General features: G+C 38.8%; 1 pseudogene; it reads left to right on the top strand.

Annotated features, from left to right (window-relative positions):
* The first annotated feature begins 11,362 nt into the window (after nt 1–11,362).
* Nucleotides 11,363–19,974, top strand: LOC140507716 (large ribosomal subunit protein eL31-like; annotated as a pseudogene).
* Nucleotides 19,975–21,062: the final 1,088 nt, after the last annotated feature.

Genomic DNA, 21,062 nt, shown 5'->3' with positions numbered 1-21,062 from the left:
CCAATCCATGGAAACTAATGAGAACACCAACAGGAAGAGTTCAAAAAAAGAAGAAGGTCAAGGGACCTAGGTTGCCAATAATCACTTAATTTCTGATTCTGATGGCCTTTTCTCAAAACGCATCCTTCTTGATCTTACCCTACCATGTAGTACTGTTGACTACATTAGATATTCACTGCATTTCATGACGCTGATCTCTCTTAGTTCTTCACCACACCTTCATATTCTCCTTTGATGTATAACCATTCATTTCATACCCCCTAACTGTAGGTATACCCCAAGACTCTAAGGACAGCTAGATGGTGCAGTGAATAGAGCACTGGGTGTGAAATCAGAAAGACTCACCTTCCTGAGCTCAAATCTGGTCTCAGTTACTTACTGACTTTGTGACCCTGGGCAACATACTTTACCCTGTTTGCCTCCATTCCTCATCTGGAAAATAAGCTGAGGATGGAAATGCAAAACTGCTCTAGTATCTTTGCCAAGAAAACCCCAAATGGGGTGATGAAGAATTAGATATGACTGAACAACAACAAAGGCTCTGTAGTAGGCCCATGACTCTCTTTTGATTCTCTTGACAACCTTGTCAATTCCAGTTGGTTTAAATATTGTCTTTATTTAGACAACTCCCATATTTATATCTGCAGTCCTAGTCTCTTACGCTTGAGTTTTATTCCTGCATTACTATTAGACATTTCTATTTAGAAGTCTCATCCAACATTTCAAACTCAACATGTCCCAAACAAAACTCATTATCTTATCCCCAAAATTCATCCCTCTTCTGAAATTTCCTGTTTCTATCAAGGATTCTGTTCAGTAACCCAGTTTTGAAATCTTGAGTCTACCTCTACTCTTTATTCTTCCTTACCCATACATCTGATCAGTTGCCAGGTCTTACTGAGCTTACCTTCCTAATGAAGGACAAACCACACAACCACAACAACAACAACTCTCACATTCATCCCCTTTTCTCCACTAACACAGCTACCACCTAGGTCAGGTCTATTTCACCACTTGTATATGTTATTGTAGGAATCTTCTAAGTGGTTTCCCTAATTGTTCTCTCTAATACATTTTCTACAGTTTACAAACTGATGTTCTAAAAGTACAAGATGATCCTGTCATTCTCTACTAAAAGAAAAAATTATACAAACACACACACACACTCAATAGCACTCTATTACCTTTAGGAACAAATATAAATTTCTCCTTTTGTCTTTTAAAATTCTTTACAATCTAGCTCCAGTCATCCTTTCCAGATTACATGTAATTACCCTTCATACACTCTTCAACTGAGCCAGAGTCTTTCTTGCTGTTCCTCATTATGTCATTCCATTTCCCTTTTCTGTACCTTTTCATAAATTGTGCTCCCATCCCTGGAATTCACTCCTACTAATTTCTACCTCTTATAATCATTTCCGTTGTTCAGTCATTTTTCAGCTGTGTCTTTGTGACCCCAAGTGCAGTTTTCTTGGCAAAGACACTGCAGTGGTTTGCCATTTTCTTCTTCAGCTCATTTTACAGATGAAGGTGAGAGTCATGAAGCTGGTGTGGGTTTTGCAATCAAAACTAATCTAGGCAGCAAGCTGGTATGCCTGCCAAAAGGAGTGAATGACAGGCTCATGACAATGAGATTGCCACTCACAGGGAAATGCCATGCCACCATCATCAGTGCCTATGCTCCCACCATGACAAACCCTGATGAGGTCAAAGAAAAATTTTATGAAGACTTAGCTAGAGACTCTTATCATCAATGTGTCAAAAGAGGACAAGCTTATAATTCTGGGTCACTTTAATGCCAGAGTAGGCTACCAGACTTGGCAAGGAGTCCTAGGGAGGAATGCAGTTGGAAACAGCAACGGCAATGGTCATTTACTGCTAACGACTTGTGTACCACATGACCTTCTCATCACCAACACTATCTTCCATTTACCTACACACAATAAAATTTCATGGATGCATGCTCGCAGCAAACATTGGCATCTAAAAGACTATGTGATTGTATGGAGAAGAGATAGACAAGATGTGAGAATGACAGAGGCAATGTATGGTACAGAGAGCTGAACTGATCATAGACTTATTCTTTCCAAGCTAAATATTCACATTCATCAAAAGCACTACCCCCAAGGCAAAATGACTACCAGAAGAATTAATGTCAACAAATTAGAGCTCTTCTCTGAATGTGAACACTTTGTTGCTAATTTGGAGGGAAAGTTGAGCCAACACACAGTTGGCAACAATGGAACAGAAAAGGAGTGGGCAACTTTCAGAGATTTTCTGTACAGCATTGCATTTTCTCATCTGGGTCAGAACACTCACAAACACTAAGATTGGTTTTGATGGTTTTGATGAAAATGATGGGGAAATTCAGAAGCTGATAAATGAAAAACAAGAACTCCACAGGATTTACCAGCAGGAAAGTTCATCCACCTCTAAGAAGGAAGCATTCAATTCCATCAAAAGCAAAGTATGAGGAAAGCTTAGAGAGATAGAAGATTCCTGGCTCAGTAAGAAGGCAGATGAAATTCAGTTTTATGCTGATAGTAACAATTCAAAGTGTTTTTATGATTCCCTGAAAGCTATTTATGCACCAAAAACCTATGGTCCATCACAACTACTCAGTGCTGATGGAGCCACATTGATTAGTGATAAGAACATGATCCAAGAGAGATGGGATGAACACTTCCATTGTGTTCTCAAGAGACCATCAACACTCAGTGCTGAGGCCATTGACCATTTACCTCAGGTTGAAGACAATACCTTCTTAGCTGAACTTCCAACAGAAGAGGAAGTTCTGAGGGCCCTTAGTTTCCTTTCATGTGGCAAAGCACATGCTGCTGATTCTATTCCATTTGAGATTTACAAGGTGGGGGACCACTGCTCATACAAAAGCTGACTGAAATTTTCCAGGTTATATGGCAAGAGGAGGTTATCCCCCAGGAGTTCAAGGATGCCTCCATTGTCCATCTCTACAAAATGTAAAGGAAATAGATTATCCTGCGACAATCACAGGGGGGTCTCTCTCTTAGTCATTACTGGCCAAATTCTTGCTAGAGTCCTCCTTAATAGGTTAATACTTCACCTGGAAGATGATCATATACCTGAGAGTCAATGTGGCTTTGGGAAGGGCCGAGGAACAGTCGATTTTGTGTTTGCTGCCCGACCACTCAAGGAGAAGTTCTAGGAGAAGAACAGAGGACTGTAGACAACATTTACAGATCCGACCAAGGTCTTTGACACTGTTAGTCATGAGGGTTTATGGAAAACTATGTCAAATTTGTCAATTTTGTCAAATTATGTCAAAATTGTGTCATAATTTGACAGAGAAGTTCATCAGTATTGTACATCAATTTCATGATGGCATGTTTGCCTGGGTTCTGGATAGTCGACAATGATCTCATGCTTTCCCAGTCACCAATGGAGTGAAACAGGGCTGTATGCTTGCTCCCATGCTTTTCAGCATGATATTTTCAGTCATGTTGTCAAATGCTTCCAATGAAGATGAACATGGCATTAAGGTCAACTACCATACTGATGGTAAGTTCTTCAATCTGAAAAGGTTACAAGCCAAGATCAAAGTGGAGGGAGTGTTGGTGCATAATTTTCTGTTTGCAGATGATTGTGCATTCAATGCAGCCACTGAAGCTGAGATGCAACAAAGTATGGATCAATTCTCAGGTGCTTGTGCTAACTTTGACCTAATAATTAACACCAAGAAAATATAGGTGCTCCATCAGCCACCACCACATCATCCATATGGGGAACCATCGGTTATAACAAATGGAGACGTTTTGAATGATGTGGATAAGTTCACTTACCTTGGTAGTGTACTTTCCAGGGATGTACACATTGACTGTGAGGTTGATGCACACATTGCCAGAGCTAGCTCGGTGTTTGAGAGGCTCCGAAGAAAATTTTGGGAGAGAAGAGGAATTAGACTGTGCCAGGCCTAGAGGCCTGAGGGCTACCCGAGTCTTACCTTACCTCTATCGCAGGTCTTCGGCTGGCCAAACCGGATAAACGTATGAGAGAAGAGACTTTCCAGAGTCGAACAAGGGTTAAGCTTTTATTCAGGGTCTCGGTTACATGTGCAGGGGAAGCTCTTCCTTAGGAGGGAGAGAGGAAATCTCCCAAGGAGGCAAAGATCTTATAATAAGAGATTGGAAGCAGAAGTGTAAGTGGGGAGAGAGGGGGAGGGGAGAGCGAAGAGAGGAAAAACGGAGCCCTCTGTCCTGTAAGGGCCCTTCCCGAGCTAAGAGAGCCTTCAGGCTTTCCTGACCGTAATTAAGCTCTCCGGCCGCATAGTTTGCACCTGAATACCGTGCCTGTTAGATAACAATAGGTGTGCCCAGATCCGGGACAGTCTCGAGGGGGATGCTCCTCCCATCACGTTTCTCATGGGAAGAGGCGGAAATACACGAGATTGCTCGGTCTCACTCCTCGATTCCCTGGTGTTTTATGGGGGGCCTCATGAGAACTCTAAGATTTAGAAGTTCCCACCTTTACCCGCCCGAGACTGTCCACATGGAATTGAGCTTCCACCCCCAACAAGACTGACTACCAAACTGAAGGTCTACAGAACCATTGTGCTGACCTCATGTTATATGCTTGTGAAACATTGTCAGTCTACCAGTGCCATGCCAGGAAACTGAATCACTTCCATTTGAACTGTCTTAGGAAGATTCAGAGGATCACTTGGTGGGATAAGGTACCAGACACTGAAGTCCTTGCTTCAGCTGAACTGTCAAGCATTCAAATTATGCTTCAAAGAGCACAACTCTGATGGGCTGGTCATGTTGTTCGAATGTGAAATGTACACTTGCCAAAAAGACTATTTTATGGAGAACTCACATGGAGCAGACAATCACATGGTAGTCAGAAGAAGTGATACAAGAACACTCTCAAGGTCTCAAAAACTTTGGATTTGACTGTACTACATGGGAGACACTGGCTCAGGACCACCTCAACATGGCATGTCAATATCAGAAAGGGTGCTGTTCTCTATGAGTAAAGCAGAATTGAGACAGCACAGAGTAAACATACAATGTACATATTTGGAGTATCTATCCCAAATATTCACATGGACTGTCTGTGCCTAATCTGTGGTAGAGTATCTCGAGCTCACATTGGTCTGATCAACTACAGTCAGACTCACTGAAACTTCACTTTATCATGGTGATGTCATTTTGGTCCTCTTCGAGAATGAAGGACAACAACCATTCTATTTCCCATTTCTGTGCCTTTTCATAGGTTGCCTCCCCTATCCCTGGAATTCACTCCTACTAATTTCTACCTCTTATAATCCTTTCAGTTGTTCAGTCATTTTCCAGTTATGTCCAACTCTTCATGACCTCATTTGGAGTTTTCTTGGCAAAGATACTGCAGTGGTTTGCCATTTTCTTCTTCAGTTCATTTTACAGATGAGGAAACTGAGGTAAATAGAGCTAAGTGACTTGCCCAGGGTCACACAGCTAATAAGTATCTGAGGCTGAATTTGATTCATAAAGATGGGCTTTCTTCACTCCAGGTCTGGCACTCTATCCACTGCACCACCTAGCTGCTCCAAAGCTCAGGGAAAATACCACCACATTTCCCTACCATACTAATACCTCTACCCCTAAAATTAACCTTTTTATTTTGTAATTATTTTGTGTTTCCTTATATATGCAAATGATGCTCTCCCCATAAAATGCAAGCTCCTTAGGGACAGGGACTATTTCAATTTTTTTTAGCTTTGTATTCCCAACACATATTATAGTGCCTGGCACATAGTGGGCATTTAATATATATTTGTCAACTGATGTAGGATGAAAAACTACATGGTGCTGTGCTGGTGAGTAGATTTAGGAATATCTATTTTCCTGTCCTGTGACAATAGCTGATGTTCTATTTCTAATTACCTTTTCTATAAACTTCCAGTTACCTTTTCTATAAACTACAATTAACTCTGGTGTAAAGAATTAATTACCTAGGCCTTATAAGTAGTCTTAGCTCAACAAATAGGGTAAATATGTCATCTGTAATAGTAAAATGGAACCTACATGTCAGTCAAGAGTCCTTCCTGTAAAGCATTTCTTCCACTAAAGATGCACCAGAATTTCTATTAAAATCATTAAATTATAACTTCATTCAGCTGACAACAATAGGTTTCCAATCTCCACCTGTAAGTCATCCAAGGCCACTTATTCTTATTTTTATCTGTATCTGTATTAGCATCAGGGAATATACAGCTTTTCAGTTTGTTGCTGATCTGGGCTATGGATACAAATAAAGAATGCATACTCCCAAGCAGATTAATCCTGTGGTTGGAAAACGAGGCATCACTTTCTGGTTACATAAAATTCATTGATACCTTACCTTTCCTTTTAAATATCAGAACCTGAGATGCATATATATCTAATGCATGCTGCAGTTTTGCTACCCTTCTGTCTTTCTTCTTACATTATTTTTTAAAAGTCTAAAAATACTGAGAATAGTAACTCAAGAGAAATCCTGGGCAAGTAACAAACATGGCTTAGAAAAACAAGGTCTGAAACCTTAATTGTCTCCATATGTGACAAAGTGACAGGTATCGTACTTAGACTGAGGGGAAATGATTGAAGTATTGTAGCTTGAAATAATCAGAATATCCTGTTTTATTTGCCAATTCAGGCAGAGAGCCAAATTTTGCATTTGTAAACAGCAACCTAGGAACATATATTTATAGATGGTATGTAATCTATAGTCATTGGTTTTATATTCATAATTTTACTAATTCACATAAATAATTAGTGTAGTTATTTTCAGTGTTATTAGGGATCAAATCATTCATTAATTCATTCAACAATAATTTATTAAGCACTTAACATGTGCCAAGCACTGGGAGTACATAGGCAAGCACAAAACAGTGATATTCTCAAAGAACTTGAATTTTATTGAGGAGAAAGAGGAAGCAGTATCTATACCTTTATGTGTTAATCCATCTGCCCTCCAACCCACAACCAGCTATGTTGGCAAACTCTTTTGTATGCCTAAGTCTTCAGGCATGACCATGGGAATTCCCAAACCAATTGTGTCTCAGACCTTTTTAAGAAAAAGAAATGTAATCTCTCTGTAGATTTTGGACAATCCTAGGGGAAATGCGGTGAAAGGAGTCTTCTCTTCTTTCTTAGTAGTGTGGTAGGAGTCACAGGAGCTACCCATCTCATGATTTAGGATTGATCCAAAGGAGCTCTTCAATACAAGTGTCTGGCTATCTTGATCAGTTCCAAGACTCTGGCCACAGCAGAAGTGGCAGCAGATGAAAAAGTAGCCTGACCACCCTCCTCACTTCATGGAAGCTGAGCAAACTCAATCCAATCAAAGTGACCTCTCACTCTACGTAACATCCTATGAAAAATAGGAAGTCCAAATCTCAAGGATGACAAACATAGACCATGCCAATGCCAGTCTCATTCTTTAATTCCTTTCATGTGCTTTCCTTTTACAAAATTGTAAAAAAAAATGTTCATGTTCTAAAAGGAATTTCTAAAAGCACTCTCAACCATAAAAACAAGTTGCATGGCACATGAAATTTCAAAAACAAATTTTGGAATTTTGGAAACAAACCATTTTTTTATAGCAAAGGTGCTGAAGTTTCACAGAGAAAGACAACGGTAGTGCATTTTATGACCTTCCTCAGGAGCAGTCCAACCTTGCTTCTACTCAGCTTTTGAGGACAGTTTTAAAAAAAATCCACATCAATGCATTCATGAAAGCTCAGGATCTAATCAGAATAGAGAAAAATTATTATTTCTGAGTCCTCTTATAATCACTGATGACCTCAATCAGATCTTGAGCTCAGTGGAAGATATGGCTGCTGCTAGATAATGCAACTCTACAACGTAAGTCAAAAGTTTTTAAATTATCCTAGCAAGCTGGGTTAACTATAATGGCAACCATTCACAGCTAAAATGATACATTAAAGTGTCCTCTTCAGTCTTACACTCAGAGAAATTATAACTACTTTGATAATTTTCATGTTTCTTCACTTCTTTGTGTGGATACAAGCCTCTCTGATTATAAGCCAGTACACTTTCCTGATCATTCATTATTATATTTAAATTTAATTGAAAAAGTAATATTCCCACAATTTATAAATAGCTTTTTGATACTGCTTCACTACAGCAAAGCAATTTCCTGCCTTTCATTAATAACCAGGCTGATATCTTTTTTTTTAACTGAACAATAGATCTATTAAAATCATTATTCACCATCTGGGTCTCCTTGAAAGTCGATTTAAGGCCAAATTGTTCTTTCTAAAGAAGAAAAGAAAATGGACTTGGAGCTGGGCTCCCCTTGGGCCCATCATACATAAAGAGCTTCTGGAATAATGCACGCACTGGATTAGCCTCTAACAGCCAAAACATAAGAGACTGAGGTAAATAATTAGTAATTATACGGAGCCAAGCATAGTGAAGAGAGCAAAGAGAACAGAGATGCTATGGCCCCTCTTAGAAACAAATAAGAGTTAGACTCAGAGAAAAAAAATTAGGGGGAGGTGGTATGACATAGTGGATAGCACGCTTCTGAAGTTACAAAGAGCTGGGTTCAAATCTATCCTCAAATCTATACTCACTAGTTGTGTAACAATGTGCAAGCTACTTGCCTTCTCATTTCCCTCACCTAGAATACGGGGATGATTAATAATTGAAGCACCTGCCTCACAAGATCATTGTCAGACTTCAACAAAAAAATATATTTAAAGTACTTTGCACATTTTATAGCACTACATGAGTGTTATTTATTGTACTATTATTATTACTGTAGGGGAAGAGAGAAAAGAAATGACAATAGTTAAATGATTGACTCCTTTCTACAATCAGGCATTTGCAGCATATTTGACTGAATTCAAATGATTATTTTTTAAAAACATTTTACATACAAAGCTTTAGAAGTTTAGATTCTTTTGTAAAGGGTAGAACAAAGGGTAGCTCTGGACTTGGGTATGCTACCCAACCTGGTTCTTTCCTAAGGAGATCTGGTTGCCCAGTGAAGTGGGGGGGAGGGACATGAGGCTGTGATTGGGCTCCCTTTTGCTCACATTTCTAGCTCCTTAATCTCCCCATATGACATCCCTAGGACAAATTATTTAAAGTTTAGTTTAGCCTCATGTCTGAAGATTTCTCTAAAACTAAAAATACATTCATTATATAATATGAAATCAGGTATAGGACAGATATTTATTTCCTTCACCAAAAAGAATACTAAAAACAAAATACTCAAAAGTATGCAATTGGCCAAAAAAACTCAGAAACCTTACAAGAAGATTAAGTAATTTGAACTTATATCTATTCTTCAAATCATATGTGAGGCTGATACTTAGAAGACAAAAGAAATAAGCATTTAGTAGGCACCTACTAGGTGCCAGGCATTATTCTTTGCCCTTGGCAAATATCTCATTTAATTTCACACCAGAATATAAAACAGCTTGTGAGATTGCTGATTAGGCATTCTACATTTCAACTACACTCTACACTACCCAGACCACTTATGGTATATGTCTGCTGATAAAATGACTAAGCTTGGATCAGTCTTCCTATTGGTGGCTGTCTTCTCTGATTCATAATCTTCCTCTGCTTTTAGCCAGCTTTACTCATTTGATACAAAATCTTAACTTTTCAGATCCATGAGATCACCTCCAAACCTGGACATGTATACCTTGAGGTTGATGATATTCAACTGTATACTTGAGAAGCACAAAGAAGAAAAGGGAGCCAGGGCCCCAGGCCAAGTTTGTCTGAGTGGATGTTCCATATAAGAGTAGCAAACAGGGTTGGTGGGTTGGGAGGATGGGATACAGGAGGGGGGTGGTAAAAGGACAACCTGTTCCCATACTATCCTCACAGGAAGTTTAGAGGAATGATGTACTAACATGTCATTGGGAGAAGTCATGCAAGCAGAAACCAGTTGGAAAACTCAGTTGGCTTTTAACTAACCTAGCACCCATCTCCATTGTGTATAACTGGGTAGAGGAGGACCACTCAGGGTTTTCTACATCATACCAAAGTCCTTTCAACATTGGGAATATGACTTGGTTGGAATCAGTCAGGAAGTTTGTCACATCCTACTCACCCTAGAGTCCTAGATCACCATGTACCTGGAGTCCCTCAAATTTTTCAGAAGAGTTCTGGGCATATGTTTCACAAGACGGCTTCTTGATTCAACCTCCTCTAAACTTAATAGTGTGTATACTTTTCTATGCCTAAACATTTACTTTTCCTCTTAAGCCAGCAACTGTGATGAAGCTATAAGCCAATTATATTGCCAAACTGTGTGTTATAATGTGAATGTAGCTGAGAGGTGGGAGGGGGTGATTGGGAAGCTTCCCAGAGGGGAGAGATATATATATATTTGAAACAGCAGTATTTTGCCAGAGCATGATCTCAAATTAGGAAACAGAGTTACTAATTAGTTTTTACAACTTCTCTGGGTAGACAAAATATGTTTCTCTAGGCAGATGAGTCAGAAGCCACTGCCATGACTAGCTAACTGGCTGGAGGGGTATTGAAGTGGTCACCCACCAAATTTTTCCCACAGCCCATTTTGAAAGGAAAGTCACTCCTCAGACAAGGAGGGACCAAGGCATTTTAAGGAAAGAAAATTATACCTCAATGGGGAGGGTAAACTGGTCCTCCCAGCCATCCAATGGCACTGGTAACTGAGTGCCTAATATGTACTTATTGATTGATTTACTAAAGAGAAAGCCTGCCATTGTAATAGGAGAGAAAAACGAACACAGTGATTTTGGAATGCAACCACAGAGCCCCAAATAAAGCAGAAACTTGATGAAACCACAATTAGAGTGTTTCAGGATTATCGGCTAGAGATTTCAAGCTGGTATGTATACAGAGGTCATCTAATATAAAACCCTCATTGTACATATGAGGAAACTGTGGCTCGGAAGAGGGTAAATGATTTATTTGCCCATGGTCACCTAGCTAGTTAATGTTAATCATGCCTCCCTGTCTCCAAGCCTAGTACTTTATCAGCCATGCCAGAAAAGGTGTTTCTGAAACCGAATGTAAAAAAAAAAAACAACTTAGCAGTCAGAATACTTATTAATTCAGGATGGCCCTAGCAAGATGCTAGTCTAGAGGAAGAAAGTCCAGGTGAATAGGAATGCCATTATCTAAGAATTGAAAAATATCATAAAAGACTTTTTATTAGAGATCTAATCAAATAGAAGCTTTACTTTTTAAGCTGATATAATTGAAAGGTGTACATTTCAAAAGAGGAGAAGTCTTTGAGCAACTGCGGCACAAAACTGTGGAAGGGCCAGTAGGGTCAAGGGGGCTGGGTTTTCAAGTCTCCTTCCTGGCCCTATGAAATAAGGAACAGAAGAATGAGCAGCCAGCATGGGAGAAGACTGGTGAGTGTTTGGAGAAAAGGCAAGTTTCAGCAAGTACCAGAAGATGAAAGAAATGAAAAGAAAAGGATCAAGGATGATGAACAGTTGGAGCTCCAGTGTCCAAGTGGAAAGGGTCAGCAGAGAAAGAGACTATAGATGGGATGGGAGGAAGCTGATATGTGTGAGTGGATGGGGACTGGGAGGGAAAGGAGGGTGTGACTGGTAGGAGGGGAACAAGAGGTTGCAATGTGTTCTGGAGCAGAGGGGGAAACAATTACCTAGCTTTCCTATTTTGAAAGGGATACCACTATTCTTCCACTCACTCAGGATGTCAATCCCAGAATAACTCTACTCTTTAGCTGCCAAGAATCATTGATTTCCCTTCCTGACATCTCTTACATACGTATCTCTCTCAACTCACCTGGCTACTGCCCCTCTAGTTCAGTTCCTCATCAGATTTTACCAGGATTATTCTAAGAGCCTCCTCTTGGCTTCCCTGACTCATCCCTTCCCCTGCCAATAAATCTTCCACCCATTACCAAGTTGGTATTCAGATCTGACCTTGCCACTCTCCTAATCAAGAAACTCCAGTGGCTCCCTTTTGCCAGTAGGATAAGATAAAAATTCTCTGTCATTTTAACCTTTCGCAATCTGGTTCCAACTGACCTTTCCAGGCTTTTTACATAGTAGTCTTCTTTAATGGATCTGTTATAAACAAACTGTCATGCTTACTGTTACCTATATGCAATAGTCTATCTCCTACCTCCATGCTTTTGCAAGGCTTCCCTTAAGAGTGCTCTTTCTCCATTTCTGCTTCTTAAAATATGTTGGTATCTCAAAGTTCAACTTGATATTCCTTCACAAGATTTCCTGATCTCTCAAATTGCCATCTGCTCTGAAATTACTTGTATATATATTTTATATTTACTTATGGAAGTATGCAATTCCCTATACCTCCTGACCAATAGAAATAAGATCTTTGAGGTCAGGAATTATTTGGTTCTGTCTCTGTCCCTTAGGTTCACCACAAGGGATGTGTCTAATGTTCTGGCATTGCCCTGGCATTACCCTAATGTCTTTGAGAATACCAGTACAGCACCCTAGCTGTCTACTTTCTTCATATTATCTATTTCTCTGATAACCCCTTTTACTCCTGGTCTTCAAAGTTTCTCACTGACTAGAGGCTGCAGCCTACTTAACATTTATTTCGCACATCTCTGTTGCATTCTATGTGGTTTCAATTTTAATTCTTTGGAGGCTGTTGCGTTCCATGTGTTGCTACCAGAACACTAGTAGTATGTTGATATTTTAAAAAGATGACCCTTTGTTTCTCTGGGAAATCTGGTATCATTAAAGGAATTTTGCAATTTCTTAAAAGTAATCTATCCAATCCTCCTCCCATTATGGTCTGGGCTCAACTCATTGTCTACTGCCAAAAGTCCTACTATGGTCATAGCAGCAGATCACAGATGCTTCTAAGGAGTGGCTTAGCAAAGTACAGACAGGCTCATCACCAGTAGGCTGATCACTTGGTGATGAAGTTATTGGTCATGGGATGTCATATACACATACATGTATACATATACACATGTGTATATATGTATTATGTACATATATATATGCATTGTGCATATATATACACACACATATGTAATAGGAAATGCTTTATGCACAGAGTGCAACAGTATACTTGGCTAATGAAAAATCTCCACATGCAGAGTCTGAGGAGTTTGCTACTAGGAGAGCTATGATGACATCTAATGGTGGTACCCTAGAGAAATTTGAGCATGTGTAGACAGTCCTTAACTGATTCTAGTCTGTTAATCAAATGATTAGGAGAAACCTTTTTCATTTGGCTTACTGGGAACTAAAGGCATCTTCAAAAAGGTATAAGACAACCTCATTCTAATCTCTTTAGTCATTTACTCTTTGGCTAAGCTCGTGGTGAATTTTTTGGACTCTCTTGCTGGCTCCTTATGTCTAGTAAGAGACAATGCTCTAAAGGAAGAGGTCTCAGGGTCTTCTTGCTTTTGAGGCCATGAGGCACCAAAAAAATCAACCCCAATTCTTGGCCTCTATGTTTATTCTTTTCCATTCTAGGTGAAGAGATCAGAGTCTCTGATCTTGTGAGTTTTAATAAAAGTCCAAGATGGTATCCCAGGGTCCCAGAATCTGCATTTTGCAGCCATGCAACTTTGGTGCCCTAAGGAGCAAGGGGTAACCTTCTGGACTAGCCTTTGAGGCCCAACCCAGCAAGAGTTGAAGTGGGTCTCATCTAGAACAATGCTACCTTTTGACACGTACTTGATGAGATCAATGCTTTGTAGGAACTGAACTACATTTGAGCCTGCTTCCCAGAGATTAAGGTGGTAAAGGAGAGCATGTGTCAAGGAGTTGGGAGAAAAATCTGTACTTTTTTTTCCCCTTGTCTATGTCTTTGAAGTAAATATCTCTTTGTAAAAGCTAATTTCATTAAACGAAACTAGGGTGCTAATCAATGGTGGCTCACAGTGGGAGAAAATATCTAGTAGGAGTTCAAGCTAATTTCAGTAGTTAAGAGACCTCCTTTGAACCCCTCAGGGTATATTGGAACCAGAAGGGGACAGATATAGCCTGCCTGGCACTCAAAGAGTGAGCCAGAGCATAATCACTCCATATGAACAGTGTAAAACAAAATAGTATAGTCAATCAATAAACATTTCTTCAGTGCCTGCTATGTACTAGGCACTGAGTTTAGTACTAATATAAAACATAGCACACATTTGTATGTCTCTTTATGTAAATATATTTAACATTGGGTGTTGTCTGAGGATTGAGTTACATTTCTATTTATATCCCTAACATTTAATACTGTGCTCTGTACAGAGTAGGAGCTTAATAAATGTTATTTCCTTTGTTACTGCCACAAGTTTAACTGTCAGGAGATGAATTTTTTTTGGCCATATTAGTTCATGAAAACCATCTTCTAAGGCATGGAAGAGTTGTGCTTTGTGTAGATGGAGTGATAAAACGTGGATTTTTTTTAACTTCATAGGTATTCAGAAGCATTTTAAGTCAGTCCACACTGAAAGGTATTCTAGACCATTGGATCCCAAGCTGAAGGAGAGAGAATTTAAACTCCAAGCATTATAATGACAGTTGAACAAAGGGTCTTTTCATTTTGTGTTTCAGGTTCATATTATGCTATTGAATGAGATGGCAGGCTTGTTGACATGACTGAAGCTTCAGAAAAGCACTCCATTGTAGAAACTTGATGGCTCATTCCCGAGCATTCAGGGACATCAGGCTTACTGCACCTAGTCAGAAAATGTTTTAATTCTGTGATGGTTCTTTGCTTTGTATCCAGAAACAGCTGTACTATCTCCAGTGACACAGGATGTAATAAAATGGAGTAAATGGCGTAGAGTATTTTGATAGATTAATCGCTGCGGGGTGTGCACTGTTCACAGCATTCATCCTGAAAGTGAAGAGATTACACCAGGATGACATCTGTTTTCTTCCATGTAAATTGCTAGACTTTGAATCTACTGTTATTTAGCAGATGTGTAGATTTAATTATTAGGATTGCATAACTGCTGGGAAAAGCAAAGGCTTTTTATTGATAGCTCTCTACCTATGGTAATTGCAGAATAAGTAAACTGCCTTTGTCTCCTTTGCAGAAATAAAACTGAAGGAGTTTCATTCACATGTGATGTGCCTTTCCTTGGGTACATTAAGGCTGGTGGTGTGGATCCCCATGTATTAACAAATCCCAATGAATATGTTCAATGGCTTAACGTCTCTCAAAGGATGGCAGATAAAGTTCCATTTTTTGGCAGAGCATTTCAGAGGAGCTTGCTATCTCTATCTTCAGGATTAAAACCAGAATGCCCTGGGTAATGCTCATGGTATTCACAGAAACATATAATGTTAAAATTCAAGGGACCTTAAAGATCACCTAGTCCTACTCATTCCTTTGCAAATAGGGAAACTGAAGTCCAAGGAGAAGAAATGACTTGACCAGGGTTTCCTTAGTCACTGAATGGCAAACCCCAGATTAGGTGACCTAATCTCTTTTTTCCTATGATCTTCACATTGTGCTTTGTTCCCTCTCCTTTAAATGCTTTTGAATTCTGACTTAGAATACAGAGAAGCTGCCATCAAGGATTCCATATTCCTGGAAAATGTGACTTGGACTGATCATTTCTTTCAGGGTTCACATGACAGTGAATTTTTAATAAACATATATTCAGTGTCTATTATACTAAGCACTGGTGATACAAAGAAAGGTGAAATGCAGTGTAATTCATAAAAATATAGAATCTGAGAGTCATAATATCACTTTAAATAAGTAAAATACCTAAAATTTTAGAGCTAGAAGGTGCTTCAGAGATGGTCTATGCCACAAAATTGTAATTTTTGACATTCGTAAGACGTTATAGGCTTTGCAAATCATTTTCATTCATTGAATGAGTAACTCAATAACAAAGAATTCACTAAGTGAATCTGCATGAAGCACTGTGATGAGTTCTGATGTTATAAATACAAAAGTGAGGCAGTCTCTATCCTACAGGAACTTCCAATCAAGTAGAGGACATCAACACATATAAAAGAGTTGATTTGCAATATCAATGGCAAGGTCAGGTGCTCCTTAGGGTGAAAAAGGAAGATGGATGGCATTTAAGTCTCAATGAAACTCTTTGAGATATGTATTGCAAATATTATGCATCGCATTTTACAGATGTCTCAACTGAGGACCAGAATAGTAAAGTGAATTTCCCAGTCATGTACCTAGTTAGTGGCAAAGTGAGACCAAAATTCAGATCGTATCCATGAAACACAGTCCATCCGTTCAGAGCTGGAACTGATTTAATATGATTCCATTCAATCAGATTCAATTCAGTAAGTCTTTAAGTGCTCACTTTGCTACCTAGACATCCTACTGTGTACCCTGACCACAGGATCAGCCCTGCTCAGAATTCTTGGAGTCAACTTGCTGTTACGTCCAGTTGTGCTTGACAAAAACCACTGGAATTTGAAGTATTAAGTAATAAAACTGTCTGTGGAAGACCAAACATCAACATATAGATGAGTTTGTGGGGAGGAAATAATGTCAAGTGATCTCTACGGTACTTTTCAGCTCTAAGAGTTTATGCTGTGATTCTATATTTCTCTATCTAAATGAAAGATGAAACCCAGTCAGAGGCAACAGCACAATGTTCATCCCTCTGACTCCTATGACTTTCTATTCTTCCAGAATACAAAAGCATTCCTGTAAATAGTCAAGTCAGTCAACAAACATTTTAAACACCTACTATGTGCCAGAGCACTGTATTAAGCACTTGGAATACATAGAAGGGCAAAAGAGAATCCTTGCTGTAGAGGAGTTTACAATCTAATAAGCACAATTCATTTGGAGATTTGCCATATAAAATAAGATATGATGTGTATCTCTATGGCTCATCATTGAAATTCTGAATTCAAAGGACCCATAATCTCATCAGAGTAGGTATCAGTATCCTACTATCCAAGAGGCATGTTAGGCACTAGGCTAAGGGTCTAGGAAAATAAATGAGTCTACGAATTCATCTGACTATGCTTTTTAAAAGAATTGTACAGGACAAAACCATAATAAAAATCTCTTCATTCACACAAGAATTGCAAGGTAGGCAGAGTAAATATATAAGGAGAAAGTCACGCCTTATGAATCAATTTCGCTTTTGTTTTTTTCATAACATGAAAGAAATGAACACCAAAAATGAACTGTTGGAGTTTTTGTTTTTTTCCATCACAAAACCAGATGCACTTATAAAAATGCATCTACCAAAAGGCCCCTGGAACAGAAGTGCCTCACTTCTATATAGAATCTAATGGGGACAGTGATATATAGTCTACAGTATCATTGTGGATTATACCCCTGTGTGTCTTTTCTTCCTATGAAATCCCTGTCCATGTTTTCCCACAGATCCTTCATAGAGGTCTCACATTTTTCTAAAATTTTCTAACAAGCAAGTCAATTTTTCCATGATCTAAATTGGCATTGAATCATTATCCCCATCTCTGATATGCATAATGATCTATTTTTGCTGCTTTCTACTCTGCTTAAAGTCATATCTGCATAAAAGGCAGTGTGCTAGAGCTGTAAAGAAAAATATCCTCCTAGAATCCGCCATAAAAAAAAGGGGACTATGAAAATGCCACTGTTAACTGATTTCCTCTATGTCAGGAATTAGAACTGTAGCAAAGCATTCTTCAACAGTACCAGGCCAAATGAGTGACATTTATTAACAGAGCAGTCACAGTTCCGCCCTAGGCCAGAAGACAGCTTACATCTGACAAAAGGCTAATCATCTGTGACCACAAACCCAAATTATGTTAGTGCTTGACCTCAGAGCTGAAAACACAACAGTCACTGGGGGAGAAAGCTACATTTACTGGCAATCTTTTGTGTATATTTGCATGCAATGTGGGAGGGGGGGTGGGAATGAAGCAATCCTATGTTTGTGTTACAGTTAAAATTGAATGTCTTCCTCTTTTTTTGTAATAAATTCCCACTCTTGTATATAGATGATATATCCTGCTGGAAACCATAATTTGAAGATGACAGAAATGACACATTGTATTGATTAGACAAAAATAAACTTCCCGTGCAACCCATCTTTTTGGTTTCATGTGGTTTGGTTTGGGTTGGGTTCAATTTTTTGTTTTGTTTTTCCTAGAACTTTTTAAATACTGCGATTTAATAGGACTTCTTCTACACTTTAACTTTGGCCTTTCATTTCTATTTTTTATTGATCCTTTTTTAATATTACGTTCATTTCCAAATAGGCCCCTCTTCTCCTCTTGTTACCTTTGTGATTGCCCACTATGCTGATGGAGGCTGTCATCATCTTGTGCCTGCTCTATTGCAGTCATCTGAAACAAGGTTTTCGCCACTCCAATCCATCCTCAACTCAGCAGCCAAAATGATCTGCCTAAAATGTAGGTCTAAACCATGCTACCCCTTGGCTCAATAAATTCCAGTGACCTGGATCCAGGGATCTGGAATCAAATATAAAATCCTCTGCTTGGCATTCAAAGTCCTTCATAACCTGCCTCATCACTAGCTTTCCAGTCATCTTAAACCTTACCTCCCAGCCATGTACTTTGTGATCCAATGATACCATCGTCCTTGTTGTTCATCGCACAAGACACTCCGTTTTCTGATTCTGGACATTTTCACTGGCTATCCTCCCAACTTCCTAGGAAGTTTTCTCCCTCCTAATTTCCATCTCCTGACCTGCCTGAATTTCTTCAAGTTCCAACCAAAATCCCATTTTCTATAAGAAACCTTTTTCCTAATTCCCCTTAATTTTAATGCCCTACCTTTGTATAGCTTGTTTTTACAGAATTGTCTGTCTGTTGTCTTCTCCATTAAACTGTGAGCTCCTTGAGAATAGGAACTATCTTTTACCTTTCTTTGTATCTCCAGTACCTAGTATAATGCCTGGCTATTTGTAAGTACTTAATAAATGCTTCTTGATTTGCTGTTGACTAGATGAAGAAGAAATTTCCTCTACCAGAACAAGACAACTCCTTTGCAATTTATAAACCTAGAAGTTGCCTAGTTGTTCAGTCTTTTTCAGTCACGTCTGACTCTTGTGACCCTTTCCGGGGTTTTCTTGGCAAAGATACTGGAGTGGTTTGGCATTTCCTTCTCCAGGTTGTTTCATAGATTAAAAACTGAGGCAAACAAGGTCAAGTGACTTGCCCTGGGTCACACAGCTAGTTAATTTCTGAGGCAGAATTTGAACTCAGGAAGATGATTCTTCCTGATCTCAGGTTTGGCACTTCATCCAATGAACCACCTAGTTGCCCCCAGAAAGTTGTCTAGAAGCAAAATTAATTACCCAGGGTCATATAGTCATTACATGGGAGAGATACATTTTGAACCTAGGCCTTCTTGAGTCAAAAATCATCTCTCTATTCACTATTCCATGCCAAAATACATTAAAAGTCAAATCCTGAACAAGTCACATATTAACTATGTTCCAGCATTCTTACCTGAAAGACCTTCATTCTTTAATGTTTCTGTTATCTCACTGATGGCTGTATTCCCTCTAATAATGCACTTCACAACCTAGCCATATCTCAGATCCTGAGACCCTTATTTTCATGTTCCCATCTCCACAGAACATTTACCCAAAATGCTAGTTTTCCTCTTGAATCCTCAGCACTGCATGGATAGCTTTTCAACCTAGTCTGAGTCAGGATGGCTTCTTTTAAAGAAAGGACAGAAAAAGAAGGGAGGTTCTTCCACTAACAAAATAAGAACCAGGGAATATACTGTCATTCCCTAGAAGATCCATTGGATGGGTTTCAAAAAGCATGCTCTCTGGGCTATGAAGGAAATCCATACATTTGCCACCAAAGAGATAGGAATTCCTGATATACGCATTGATACCAGACTTCACAAATTATCTGAGCCAAAGGAGTAAGAATTGTACCCTACTGTATTCAAGTCCATTTGTCCAAGAATCTCAATGAAAATAAATAATCATGAAACAAGCAATATATATTGACTACTTACGTACTGACCTCTTGCCACTTTCAAAAGTTTATTACTAGTCAATGTGGATGAAAAGTAAATTAAATTTTATTTAAATAAAATTATAAAATGACTGCTAACCTGTTTTCATTGTTCACATTAATGGTATATGATTATTTGTGCTTTAAGGAACAAGTATAAAATAAGCTCTGAGTATTCCAGGCAAAAATCTCTAAATTCTGCACGAGTAGTGGAATAAAATTTTTCAAGTATAAATATAGTATAATCGATAACTAGAAGTAATTCCCATTCTTGAATACTGAGAATTCCAGTATAAAGACACCAGAGGATTTAAATATATATACTCCATCCTTTATCTTATACAAAGCCCCTGTGTGGGTGTGTGTGTGTGTTTGCTTTTGTGAGTGAATTTTAATGTATTTAATGCTTGGTGGGAGCAGAACACAACTGTGCAATGGGCAGGGAGATCAGAGAACAGTGTTTGTATATGTGTGTCTGTGGTGGGGGGGTGCACATGCACATGCACACATGTGCATGGGGACTGCTCTTAACAGTTTGGCTTTCAATGGACATCTACCAGCAATTAGTTTATACAGTAAATTCTAGAAATAATTAGTGATAATGTTGACTGTTTACCAGCCTGTGGTAGAAACTAGTCCCTCTATTTCTGTTTCCTCACACTTGAGGGCATCTTATGAGCTCATCCTCTGCTGTTTTAAAGTTGGTGTCTTTACAGTCCCCAATATGTGGCCTGTTGCTCGTTAAAGTCCAAGTTCTTACTGATAACAAAATCAAGCTTTTCATAAAAGTCATATGTAAAAATCCGTGCAGTGAAAGGTTCTTTATATATCTGGTAATGAACTAAAATGTGGTATGTTCCAGATAGCTTCCTAATATAAATGTACCCTAAATGCAGTGTTTTCCAAATATAATTGACTCATGAATACATTATAGAGTATAGATGAGTCTCAGATTCGAGTGTTATTTTGTTCAAGTTCTAGCTTTGGATGTGCGCTTCAGAGTTTCAGCAAAAAGGTTATAAAAAAGGACTTTGTTTTAAAAAGTGTTGAAGGAACTAAAAGAAAACTACCAAGTCACTGCTAAGTAATATTAGTAAAAACTTTTTGGGGACCAACAAAGCACAAACAACCCCATGTCATTTGCATT

Source organism: Notamacropus eugenii, chromosome 5 (assembly GCF_028372415.1).
Source record: "Notamacropus eugenii isolate mMacEug1 chromosome 5, mMacEug1.pri_v2, whole genome shotgun sequence".
NCBI lineage: Eukaryota > Metazoa > Chordata > Mammalia > Diprotodontia > Macropodidae > Notamacropus > Notamacropus eugenii.
The sequence above is the reverse complement of the archived record's forward strand: the minus strand, read 5'-3'. Positions and strand labels throughout refer to the sequence as shown.